This window comes from Crocuta crocuta, unplaced genomic scaffold (genome assembly GCF_008692635.1).
Source record: "Crocuta crocuta isolate KB4526 unplaced genomic scaffold, BGI_CrCroc_1.0 scaffold429, whole genome shotgun sequence".
In the NCBI taxonomy this organism is placed as follows: domain Eukaryota; kingdom Metazoa; phylum Chordata; class Mammalia; order Carnivora; family Hyaenidae; genus Crocuta; species Crocuta crocuta.
In genome coordinates this window covers 1,992,702-2,005,435 of record NW_027527381.1, presented here as the reverse complement: position 1 = coordinate 2,005,435, position 12,734 = coordinate 1,992,702, and the positions used below count along the sequence as shown (strand labels likewise).

Sequence of the window (12,734 nt, the reverse complement as noted above, 5' to 3'; positions counted from 1 at the left end):
CTGCTGTAAGATAAACTTCATGGAATCATCAGTGACTTCGATTCAAATGATTTAAACCTTCAGATAACTTGTTTAAGTCAGCATCTAGTCAGGAGAAAAAACACATAGTAATTGGATTAAGCAAAGTTTACTATAAATATTTGTAGGAAATGAACTTTAAGGAATAAAGAACTCTAAAGAATATAGGAATAGCAGATACAGGAAGCAGCCACTACTCTCAGCACTGAGACAGAGTACCCAAAGAAGGAATAGACTTTGGAAGGTCTCCCCAACCCCATCCTTAAGGCTGAGATTCCGATTTTACTAGGTGTGCTATGGCTATAAGCCGCTGGATGGTGGAGTTCACTGATGTGTCATAGGCCAAGGCTGGCAAACATGAAACTGTTCAGTCTAGAGCTGATGAAGCTCCTGGGAACCTACCTCGAGTGCCAGTGAAATGCACGGGGAAGCTGCTCGGAGGATCATTCAATCTCCTGGGAAGCCTTTTGGAGTGCGGGCGGGAGTTGCCAGAGGTTGCTGAACTCTGGGTAGTGGGCTGGTGGGAAGCTGGCCTCGGGCTTGCTGCTGAGGCTCACAGGGAAGCTGGCAGGGGCACTGGCAGAAGAGTCCTGGCAGCTGCCCACAGGGTAGATGTCCCCGTGTGTCCCACATGCGGCAGGGACAGGAAGAAAGGAAGCATGCGAATCAGGAACAGGGGCTGCTTCCTTCTGCACTGTCCTTCCAACGTCGTCTGCTGACGAAGCTTAACATCATGATAGCAAGCAGAGAAGAAGTGTTATGTTGTCCATTTTCTTCTAACAAGGAGGGCAATGGAGGGTGAATTTGCACCTGGGGGTCAATATAACTAGCACACCAGTTTTTCCTTCCTTCCTCCCTTCCTCCCTTCCTCCCTTCCTTCCTTCCTTCCGCATAACATTTATCTAGGCCTAATGGACCAATGCCATCATATCTTTATTCTTCTTGAATCACTACAAATCCAGGACTGCAGACTTCTCCCTCTGGTCATAGCCTAACCTGACCCCCACCTTCTGCATAGCTCCTTAAACTCTTCCAGAAAGCCCTCTTGTCTCTTGTTGCACATTATCAGCAAAATCCCTGGTGTTCTACATTTGTAGAGATTTTCTTCACCTTTTTTTGCTCTAAAACCTGGCTTGTCCCTGCACAAACTGTTGTACAACTCTCTTACATAGTGACTGTTTTCTCTCTAATCCCCTTATACTGCTGAGTCTAGAAGTGGGATGACGGAGGTATTCTCCTTGCTTCTCACTGCAAGACTCTCCCCTGATCCCTAACTATCCCCCCGCCCCCCATGGTCTTTGAGGCTTTTCCTACCAGACTGTATCACCTGTTAACCCTTTGTGTTAGGCTCATCTGTAGACCCTCATTTTTTGAAAAGCTTAACACTTGACTCCCTGTCACTCTTTCCAACACCGTCCTAATTCTTCGTGATTTCAGTATCCAAAAAAAGTGATCCTTCCAATAGTCCACAGTCTTTTATTTGTTCTCTTTCATTGATTTTGTTTACCTCCCTAGAACTCTCACCTGTAGTCATGCCATCACATTTATCATTGTTGATCATAGCAACTCTCCCATAGACTCCATTATAACCATCCTATGACTTAACCACTACTTCTGTGTTTCCAGCTTAGTCCTCAAGGATTCTATACCCACAACTTCTTTGTCCTACTTGGATACATGGATTGTACTAGGTTTTTGGTTTTTTTTTTCTTCCAGTGCCCCTCTCTTCATTTTTATTTCCCCGTTTTGGCTTAGAATCCATGTTCTCTCACTATAATTTACAAAGCCCCTTTCTCTTTCGTTATTACAAATTACCTGGCAAAAACTAACTTCGTGAAATCCAACTCTCCATCTCTTTTGTGCCTGAACTCGGGCAATGGAATGTGGTTGGAGAAAGTATACAACTGTTCTGACTGGTCTCACTTTAAGCTTATAACTAATAATGTCAAGTGAACACCTTCTGGCCGTTCTATTATATTTCCTCAGTCCAATTATGCTCCCACTTTCTGGATGGTTATTTCTTACCTTCTTGTTTTCCACTTCAAGCTAATGACCTTGCTTCCTCTTTTACTGAGAAAATAGAAGCAATTGGAAGAAAATTTTCCCACGCTCTCATTACCAGTACCTCCAGTCAGTCATATCTGTTTGTAAATATCTGCCTTTCATCCTGTTACTGTGTGATCAGACAGAGTGATCTATCTCTGGTCTGATCTGAGTCAACTCTGCCATTTTTTGAAAAGTTTTTATTTAAATTCCAGTTAGTTAACATGCATATTAGTTTCAGGTGTACAATATAGTGATTCAGCACTTCCATATAACACCCGGTGTTCATCACAAGTATACTGCTTAATCCCCATCACCTATTTAACTCATCCCCCTACCTAGCTCCCCTCTAGTAACCATCAGTTCTCTATAGTTAAGAGTCTGTTTCTAAAAATAAAAGAGAAACTCTGTTAGTTTGCCTCTTTTTCCCTTTGCTCATTTGTTTCTTAAATTCAACTGTGCCATTTGTATACTATTTTTTTTATTATTTCTTTGCCTACTAAAGGACTCATACTCTTTTCTGCATCATTATATTTTTTCCTCTCTACTACTGAATCATTCCTGTTAGCAAACAAATATGTTGTGTGTTCCTTCTTTAAAAAAACAAAACAAAACAAAGCCCTTTCCTTATCTCTCATATCTCTTTCCTGTTACTTCCCTATATCTCTGCTTCCTTTGACAGCATAACTTTTCTAGAACATTGGTTTTTTTTATGTGATTTTAGTGTTTTATTTATTTTTGAGACAGAGAGGCAGAGCATGAGAGGGGGAGGGGCAGAGAGACAGGGAGACACAGAATCTGAAACAGGCTCCAGGCTCTGAGCTGGCTGTCAGCACGGCTCAAACCCATGAACGAGAGATCATAGCCTGAGCCGAAGTCGTAGGCTTAACTGACTGAGCCACCCAGGCGCCCCTCCAGAACATTGTTTATGTGGTCTCCAGTGCTTCTTTTCATTTTCTCTTGAACCCATTCCACTCAGGGCTTTGTCATGGCTGTTAGGAAATTTCTCTTGGCCAGGACATCGGTGACCTTTATATTAACTCCAGGGGTCAGTTGTCTTCTTCTTCAGCCTCAGTTTTTGACTCACTTGGTTACCCCCTCCTTCTTTGAATTTTTTCTTCACTTGAGTTCAGAGTATTGCACTCTTCTGATTCCCCTCCTACCTGATTGACTGCTTTTCTCAGCCTCCTTGGTAAGTTCCTCCTCATGTTTCTGACCTCACATGCTGAAGTGCTTAAATCCTCAGTCCTTGGATATCTTCCCTTTTGTGCCACGCTCACTTTCTAATTGACAGCATCTAAAAACTGACCCCTAGATTTTTATCTGCAGCCAATACTCCTTTCCTGAACTTGAGACTTCTATTTGTCTTAACATCTTTAATTGAATTTCTGATAGGCATCTCAAAGTTAGCATGTGTAAAACTGACCTTTTGATTCCATACCTCCACATATCCTTTCTTATTTTAGTAAATGGTAACTTCATCCTTCCATTTGTTCTCATCAAAGACTTGGAGTTATCATTGACCCTTCCAACATCACATTCTGTTGACTCTGCCTTCAAAATACATGCAGTGGTCTTGACTATTCCTCATTATTTCTATCACCAGATTAGTCCTAGCCACCCTCATCTTTCACCTCGATTGTAATGTTTTGGCTGATCTCACAGCTTCTAAAATTACTTCAGTATGTTGTCACTTGAGCAGCCTAATGCTTCTTTTACCATGAAAGTCAGGTCATTGCACTTTGCTGCTTGAAACTTTGCAGTGGCTTTTCATTTTACTCAGTAAAAGCCAGAGTCTTTATAGTGGTCTGCAGAGCGCTCTGATGCCCTACCTCTCCAAGCCTTGTTTTCTACCCCCCCATTTGCTACCTAACCCCCCAGCCGAACCATGCTAATTAACTTTGTTGCCTTCAAACATTTTAAGCACTTATCCGAAAAATGTTTTTACTTCCTATTCTTCTTTCCTAAAGGACTGTCCCTTAAGAAGACTGCATGATTTTCCTTAGCTTCCTTCAGACTTGTACTCAAAACATGAATACAGCCTTCATCCTTGATAACTTAATGTCAGTTAACTGTCCCTCAACCCTACCCCCACAGTTTTATCTACTTTATTGTGCTTTTTCTTCACATTATAACTATCTAATGCATGTGTATTTCTCACTTGTTTATTGCTAGTCTTTTTTATTTCAGTGTAAGCTCTGCGAAAGCAGGGATTTCTTTGTTGTTATGTTCACTGGTTCCTGGCAAATGATTCTTGGCAAGTACTAGGCACTCAATAAATACTGCAGAAGTGAATGATTGAATAGAGTAATGAATAAGAACTTAGATTTTTGTCAAGCCAGTCAAATGTTAATTCTTTAAAAGAAGGAGCCACAACCAAAAATGTAGTAAAACTATTTACAAAAGCCATTTTGTTACTGTTTTTAGCAAATTGATAAATAATAAAAAAAAATAAAACCTAGAGAGAAAAACTGGTCAACTCTCTTTGGAACACTGGAATGTGTCTTTATTCCATGAGGTGAATAGTGAAAAAAAATAGTTTTAATAACTATTTCCTTAGTTAGATAAGTCATCTGCTAAGATTATTATCAACACTAGCACTAAGGATGCTAAAAATTAATATAATTCCTTTACCTATCCTACCCAAGAATTCAAATCTAAGCATCATTAGACCCAGCATTATTGACCTAAAAAACATAAAATGTATTCATGTAGCAAACATTTAGTGACACAGTACTGTCCTACCATATAAATATCATATTCATGTTTGTGTATTGAACACTTTCCAGAACCTGCATTCCATCCACCAGTCTCAATAATGCTCCAAAATTGCAAGTCTGATCTAAATTGGACTTAGCACTAGTTAATGACTAGTATGCACCTTTTTCTTTCTTTTCTTTATTCATTACATACCTCTTCTTCCTTTTTAAATGTTCTTTTTTTCTTTGACTCCTTTTCCTGTGTAGGTACTTATGATATTGATACTGTGTTATTATGTGAGTTGTTGGAGAATACAAAGTAAAGATTATATTTCTTCTGCCCTCAAATACTGTAGTTTAACTAAAGAGTCATAAGCCTGAGAAAAGGCAAAAGGAGCAATTTGTGTTATAACTGTTCACATTGTTGGCTTGTAGTTTAAAGAATGTAATATTAGCATTATGTCCTGGAACACTGCAGTACTGGCAGGGTGAATTTGATTTTTATAGTTCTCCATTGATTTAAGAGATGTCAGGAACATAGTATAATTTTTTTCCAAAGACTTTTCTTGTTTCTTCCCCAGTTGTCCCTTTTACCCTCTAAAAAACAGGGAACAGGACAGTAACTCCTTTAGCACCTCATGTATATCTTCTTCATGCTGTTTTATTAGACTGTGGTCTCTGAAGTTAGGGACAGTGTTTTACATTTTGCACAAAGTGAGTGTTTAATAAGATTTAAAAAAAAATCAGTGAATAAATGAGTAAATGAAATGAATTCCAGCCTAGACTGTGTGCCACCATTGCTGTCATGCTCAGGGCCACTCTGTTGCAACAGCCACAATCTCCTCTGCCAGTCTTTGAGGCCTCTTTTACCCGGATCTGGACTCTGGTCCCCAGCTGCACTGCCACAGGCCACTGTTGAGTCAGTTCACTGCTACCCACCTGAGTCGCATGAGACAAATGAGGAGTTTGATGCTCGCTGGGTAACATATTTCAACAAGCCGGATACTGATGCTTACGAATTGAGTAAAGGGATGAACATGCTGGTAGGCTATGATCTGGTTCCAGAACCCAAAATCATTGATGCTGCTTTGCAAGCGCAGACAACCAAAAGATTTCACTAGTGCAGCTCACACCCTAGAGGTTGTTAAGGACAAAGCAGAACCTCATAAGGAAAAGTACTCCTATGTCATCCAGGAACTTAGACCAACTTTAAATGAACTGGGAATCTGCACTCGAGAGGAGCTGGGCCTTAACATAGTGTAAGCCCATGGATGGGCTTCTCAAGGGTTTATTCATAATGCTACTGGTTATAAACAGTCACCTGGAAACACTGATGATAACATATTACTTTATTTGAACAAGTGTTCCTTTACTGAGTACCAAACGATGTAATGGCAACTTGAACTTTAATAAAAGGGAAATGAGTTTGAATTGAAAAGGAAAAAAAATGAATTCCAAATCAGGAAAGTAATATTTTTTAATATTTTAATAGTACTTCAAAGGGTTAAAGGCCAGATAACAAGTCTGCTTTTAGGTATACATAGAAAGCCAGTGTTGTTGAGTTTTTATTCTCAGTGCTTAAAGGTGACTACTTCAATGTGGGGTCATGAAAAGAAAGCTTTAGAGCATTTGAATTAATTTTTATATACATGTGTAATTCTTGAGATGGAAACTTCATTTCTGTTACAGTTTTTGGTTCTTTGAAGTAGTTTAAGTAGTATAACTTTGATCTGCAGTTTTTTTCTGCAAAGTATGTATTCTAATAAATTTGCCATAGCCTTTTAAAATAGTTTTGAGAGTTAAGGAAATAAACTTTCCCATTATCCACACACTGGAGTTAATATAACTTAATTTTGTTGTGGGCCCCTCCACATTTGTATTCAAATATACATTGCTTGTATTTTTCATGTGGTTCTGATAGTTTATAGATAATTTGTTGTGTTTTAATTTAACATTATATATACTTAATGTAAATTTTTATTATTACCATCAGTAGTTGTATTATAATTTACTGATATGAAGTCAGTCAGATTGATTACACTCTTATAAATGTCTTTTTTTTAATTTAATGGGATATAATTCACATATAATACTATATTGGTGTCAGGTGTACCACAGGCTGATTTGTATACATTGTAAAATGGTAACCACATTAAGTCCATCTGTCACCTTACTAAGTTAATACAATGTTTATTGACTATATTCCCCTGTTACACATCACCAACCCATGACTTAATTTTTTTTTTTTTTACTTAATTATTTTATAACTGGAAGTTTGTACTTCATGATCCTCTTCACCCAGCTTGTCCCTCACTCCCACACCCCTCCCTTCTGGTAACCATCAGCTTGCTCTCTCTAGCTATGAATCTGAGTTTTGGTTTTTGTTTCTTAGATTCCACATATAACTTAAACCATCCAGTATTTGTCTTTCTCCAACTTATTTAACTTAGCATCATACCCTTTAAGTCCATCTGTGCTGTCACATATGGTAAGATTTCATTCCTTTTTTTTGGCTGAGTAGTATGCCATTGTGTATATATAACACCTCTTCCTTATCTCTTCATTTACTGATAGACACTTGGGTCATTTCCATATCTTCAGCATTGTAAATAATCCTGCAGTGAACATAAGAGTACATATAGCATTTCAAATTAATGTTTTCATTTCTTTTGGATAGATACCTACTAGTAGAATTGTTGGATCATATGGTAGCTCTTATTCTGGGTTTTTGAGGAACCCTCATACTGTTTTCTGTAGTGGCTGCACAAATTTACATTTCCACCAGCACTGCTCCCTGGGTTGTTTCTCTTTTTTCCACGTCCTTGTCAACACTTGTTATTTCTTATCTTTTTGATACTATCCCTTTTTTTATAATATTTTTTTTTACCATTTTTATTTATTATTGAGAGACAGAGAGAGACAGAGCATGAGCAGGGGAGGGGCAGAGAGAGGGGGAGACACAGAACCTGAAGGAGGCTCCAGGTTCTGAGCTATCTGCACAGAGCCCAACGTGGGACTCGAATTCACAAGCCATGAGATCATGACCTGAGCCGAGGTTGGACACTTAGCCTACTGAGCCACCCAGGCGCCCCTGAGAGTATCCTTTCTGACTAGTGTGAGGTGATAGCTCGTTGTAGTTTTGATTTCTATTTCCCTGATGATAGTGATGTTGAGCATCTTTTCATGTGCCTGTTGTTTGATGAGTTTCTTTAATGTCATGGGTAGATTTTTTTCTCATTTTGTGCAATTACTATAAGCTTTTGAATTGTGGTATTGTGAGATTCACGTTATATTATCTTTACATGTATGAGAGCTTAAGTTAATAGTAACTTAAATCTGAACACCTTCCAAAACTGTACATTTTTTTTTGCTTCCACATGTTATATTTTTAAGTCACTCTTATGGGGTTTTTTGTTTTATATATCCCTTAACTAGTTATTGTAGTTAATTTTACTTTCTTCTCTCAAGCTTTTTAGTATCTTTATACGTGATTAATCCCATCTCTACCATTTCTCATGAGATTTTTACTTTTTGCATTTTCACATTATATTAATTATTGCATTTCGACTTAAAGAGATCCTTTTAGGGGCGCCTGGGTGGCTTAGTCGGTTGAGTGTCCAACTTCGGCTCAAGTCATGATCTCACGGTTTGTGGGTTCAAGCCCCACATCAGGCTCTGTGCTGAATGCTTGTTTAGAGCCTGGAGGCTGCTTCAGATTCTGTGTCTCCTCTCTCTGCCCCTCCCCGCTCACTCTCTGTCTCACTCTATCTCTCAAAAATAAATAAATGTAAAAAAGCAATTTAAAAAAAAAGAATCCCTTTAATATTTCTTGTAAGGCTGATTTAGTGGTGATAAACTCCTTAGTCTTCTGTTTGTCTGGAAAACTCTATCTTCCTTAAAAACTGAATGGTAATCTTGTAAGGTAGAGTCTTCTAGGTTGTAAGTTTTTTCCTTTAAGCACTTCTGATATTTTATGCCACTTCATTCTGGCTTGTAAACTTTCTGCCTGGAAATCTGATAATCTGACAGCCTTCTGGGGTTTCTCTTGTATGTAGCGATTTGCTTTTCTCTTGCTGTTTTTAAGGTTTCTTCTTTACTTTTGACATTTTAATTATAATGTGTGTTGGTGTGGCCTTCTTTGGGTTCATTTTATTTGGAACTCTGGGCTCCCTGGACTTGGATGTTTGCTATCGTCCCTAGGTTTGGAAAGTTTAAGCCATTAGTTTTTAAATTAAACTTTTTGTCCCTTTCTCCTTCTCTTCTTTCCAGTACCCATATAATGCAAATGTTACTTCACTTGATGTTGTCCCATAGGTCCTTAAGTTATTTTCATATTTTTAATTCTTTTTTCATTTTGATACTCTGGGTGAGTTTCCTGACTTTATCTTCCAACTCACTGATCTGTACTTATACTTCATCCAGTCTGCTGTTGAACCTCTCTCATGTATTCTTTAGTTTGGTTTTGTATTCTTCAGCTCTGACTTTTGTTTGGAACTTTATGTTTTCTTTCAGTTTGTTGAAGTTCTCACCGTGTTCACCCATTCTCCTGAGTTCAGTGAGCATCTTTATGACAATTAGTTTGAATTCCTTATCAGGTAGATTACTTACCTCCTATTCATTTAGGTCTTTTTTTTTTTTTTTTTTTTTTTGTTTTTTTTTTTTTTTTTTTTTTGAGATTTTTGTCTTGTTCTTTTGTTTGGAACATATTTTTCTGTTTTCTCATTTTGCTTGACTTTCTCTATTTGTTTCTATGTATTAGGTGAAAGAGTACCTATCCCAGTTGAAGGAGCAGCCTTCTTTTGAAGCATATTCTTCTGTCTGCCCATTTTGCTAATCTTTCTGTGTTTCTATGAATTATGTGGAAGAGCTACTTTTCCTGAACTTGAAGGAATGGTCTTGTATATGGTTGTCCCTTATGTAGACTCTGTACTTGATGACTTTTGGTGGCTGGCTAGAACTGTGGCTCATGTGGCCTGTAGGTCACAGGCTATTCTGTGCTGGGGCTGCCTTGGTAGATGTTGTGGGCCAGAGTAGTCCTGTTGCTCTATGTGCAGAGGTGACCTGACAGGACAGCTGAAGCTGAAACGGGTCCAAATAAGGGATCTGGGACTCTCAAGGCAGTGGGCACCCTGGCGGAACAGCTTCAACTGAAGTGGGTACATGCCTGGGAGGGGTTGTCTGGGGACTCTACGTGCAGAGGACACCTTGTCAAGGACAGCTGAAGCAGACCTGAATACAACACAGGGGGTCCCGTGGGAGAGGGCACCTTGGCAGCATTGGTAAAGCTGAAGTAGGTATAGCTTTTGGTGTTCTAGGACTCTGCACAGAGGGCGCCTTGACAAAGTGACTAGAGCTGATGGTTGATGCGGTTTTGGAGTGGTGGGGGGATGGCTGGAGTCAATGGCAAGGAAAGGATTCTTGAGACATCTTTGGTGCAAAAAGGTGATTTTATTAAAACACAGGGACAGGACCCATGGGCTGAAAGAGCCGCTCTGGGGTTGTAGGGAATGACTGATTATATGCTGTGGAGTTGGGGGAGGAAAAGGCAAAAGGGACGTTTCCAAAAGGACTTTCATATACTAAAGAAGACTCATAAGATACTGAGGCCTAGCTAGCTATTGTCAAGCTAAGGTTGTTTTTCCCTCTAGCAAAACATCAACATTAAGACAGTCGGGACTTCTTAGAGGAATGTGGTACTCTGCTTGTCTCAAGTATTTGTCGGTAAGCAGTAAATTTCATTTTATCTATATTTCCTTATGCCTTTGTTCCCCGCCTCAGCACTAGTACAGTTGGGGGTGTTCTGGGGCAGCTGGAGCTGAAACAGGCATCAGCTGGGAGGTCCCATAACACCATGCATCGGGGGTGCCCTATTAAGTTGTCTGAAGCCAGAGTGATCTGGGCCTGGTGTGTTCCAGGCTGCTTTGCACACCTGCGTCACCTTGATACAAAAGCTGGAACTGTCATAAGTGCTGACCCAGGGTGTTGTGTGCACTGCCCAGTGGCTGCCTTCACGTGGGTTAGAGGTCCAGGGCCCACGGAAGCGGCAGGCCAGTTTACTAAGGTGGAGGGGGAGCATAAACTGTGTTGCTCACTAGCCCCTCTGACTTGGCCCAGGAAGGATACTAGCAGCTCTCCCGTCCTTGGTAGAGTTTTAGGATTGGCTCTGTTATATGCTAGTTGTTCTTTTAAAGCCCCAGAGCCTCTGGGGGCTAGTGTGGAATAGGGAGCCAGAGCATGCTGAGGCAGATGGGCAACTGTGGCTTCTTGTCCGTGCTCCAGGGCAGACTAATTTGCTCCTAGTCACTCAGTACTATCCCTCCCCACCATAGTTTTCAGCACTGGGGGTGAGGATTCCCTGTTTTTGTTTTTGTTTTTTTACCATGTCTTTGTCTCTCTTGCTGTTCTGTCTATCTTTTGTCGTGCAAAAGCCCTTCATTCAGCCCTCAGTTCTTTAGGAGAATTGCTCCCTAACAGGTATACATTTGGTGTGTTCGCGGAGCAGGTAAAAGCTTCATAATGAGAAGTTTATAAGAAAAACCATAAACACTTAATGATATCGTCTATCACTTTTAATTGTAAAAATTTAAACTAATAATGTATTAAGTTATTACTCGGCAAATCATAAGAATATTTTCATAGAAACTTTCTTTGCTCCAGTTTCTGTACTAGTTATTTTTTAAAGGATTCTGTTATTGTGCCACCAGAGGGAGCTCTTTGAATATGTTTTAGTATTTTGCTTCTGATTTTTTAAAAAGAAACGTAAAACATTTGTCTTAATATGGATGTTTATGTTACCATATTTCTCTCTTCTTTATAGATACAGTTAAAAATAAGTGTGTGACCTCAAAGAAACAGCATGATATATATAAATATTTAAGTTTATTTATTTATTTTGAATGAGAGCAGAGGAGGGACAGAGATAGAGGGTGAGAGAGAATCCCAAACACGCTCCACACTGCCGGCACAGAACCTGAATCGGGGTTCAAACTCACAGACTGTGAGATCATGAACTGAGCCAAAATCCAGAGTCAAAAACTTAACCAACTGACCCACCCAGGGACCCCAGCTTGATATTTTTATTTCACAAATATTTGAGTATCTTGTTTATGTGGCAATGGAGCTCAAAAGATTAATATAATCAGTGTCTTCATTTAACTTATCTAAGAGTATGTAGGTGTCTTAATTAAACATTCTCTTCTTACTGCTCACTATTGGGTAATCTGTTTAAAAGCTGTTTGTTTATAATGAGATATGGGTTACTTGTGTTAATACATTTAATGTTTGTTTATTTTTAATTCTGAGAGTGAGAGCATGAGCAGGGGAGGGGCAGAGAGAGAGGGAGAGAGTGAATCCCAAGCAGACTTGGTGCTCAGCACTGAGCCCAATGCAGGGCTCTGTCTCACCACCATAAGATCATGACCTGATCTGAAATCAAGAGTCAGATGCTTAACCGCCTAATCCACCCAAGTGCCCCTGTGTTAATATTTTTAAATTGTTTGGTTACAGTTCACAGATTTTGAAACCAGTGCTCGACCTGATAGATTGAGTTAACCTGTGGAACCTTTCCAAATATAGAATGCTGGGCTCTATGTCCAGAAATTATGATAATGCAACTCTTGGGGATATGTATATTTTAAAAATAGCTTTACTGAGATTTATTTCACATACTGTACAATCCATCCATTTAAAGTTTGGAATTAAATAGTTTTTGTGAGTTCAGAGTTGTGCAGCCATCACCACAATCATTTTTAGAACATTTTTATTATCAAAAAAAATTCTTTTCCCATTAGCTTTCACTGCCCATTCTTCACTTAACCCTGTTGCCCTAGGCAACCACTAATCTACTTCTGTCTCTATGTAGGTTTTCTTTTTCTTAACATTTCATGTAAATGAAATCCTATAATACATGGTCTTTTGTGACTGGCTTCTTTTACTTAACATAATATTTTAAAGGTTGTAGGATATATCCATGTT

General features: G+C 39.2%; 1 protein-coding gene across 9 annotated transcripts in view; it reads left to right on the top strand.

Annotated features, from left to right (window-relative positions):
* The window catches only part of NEK1 (NIMA related kinase 1), a 221,576-nt gene that overhangs the window by 51,192 nt on the left and 157,650 nt on the right, over positions 1-12,734 (top strand). The gene's annotated exons all lie outside the window — the stretch shown is intronic.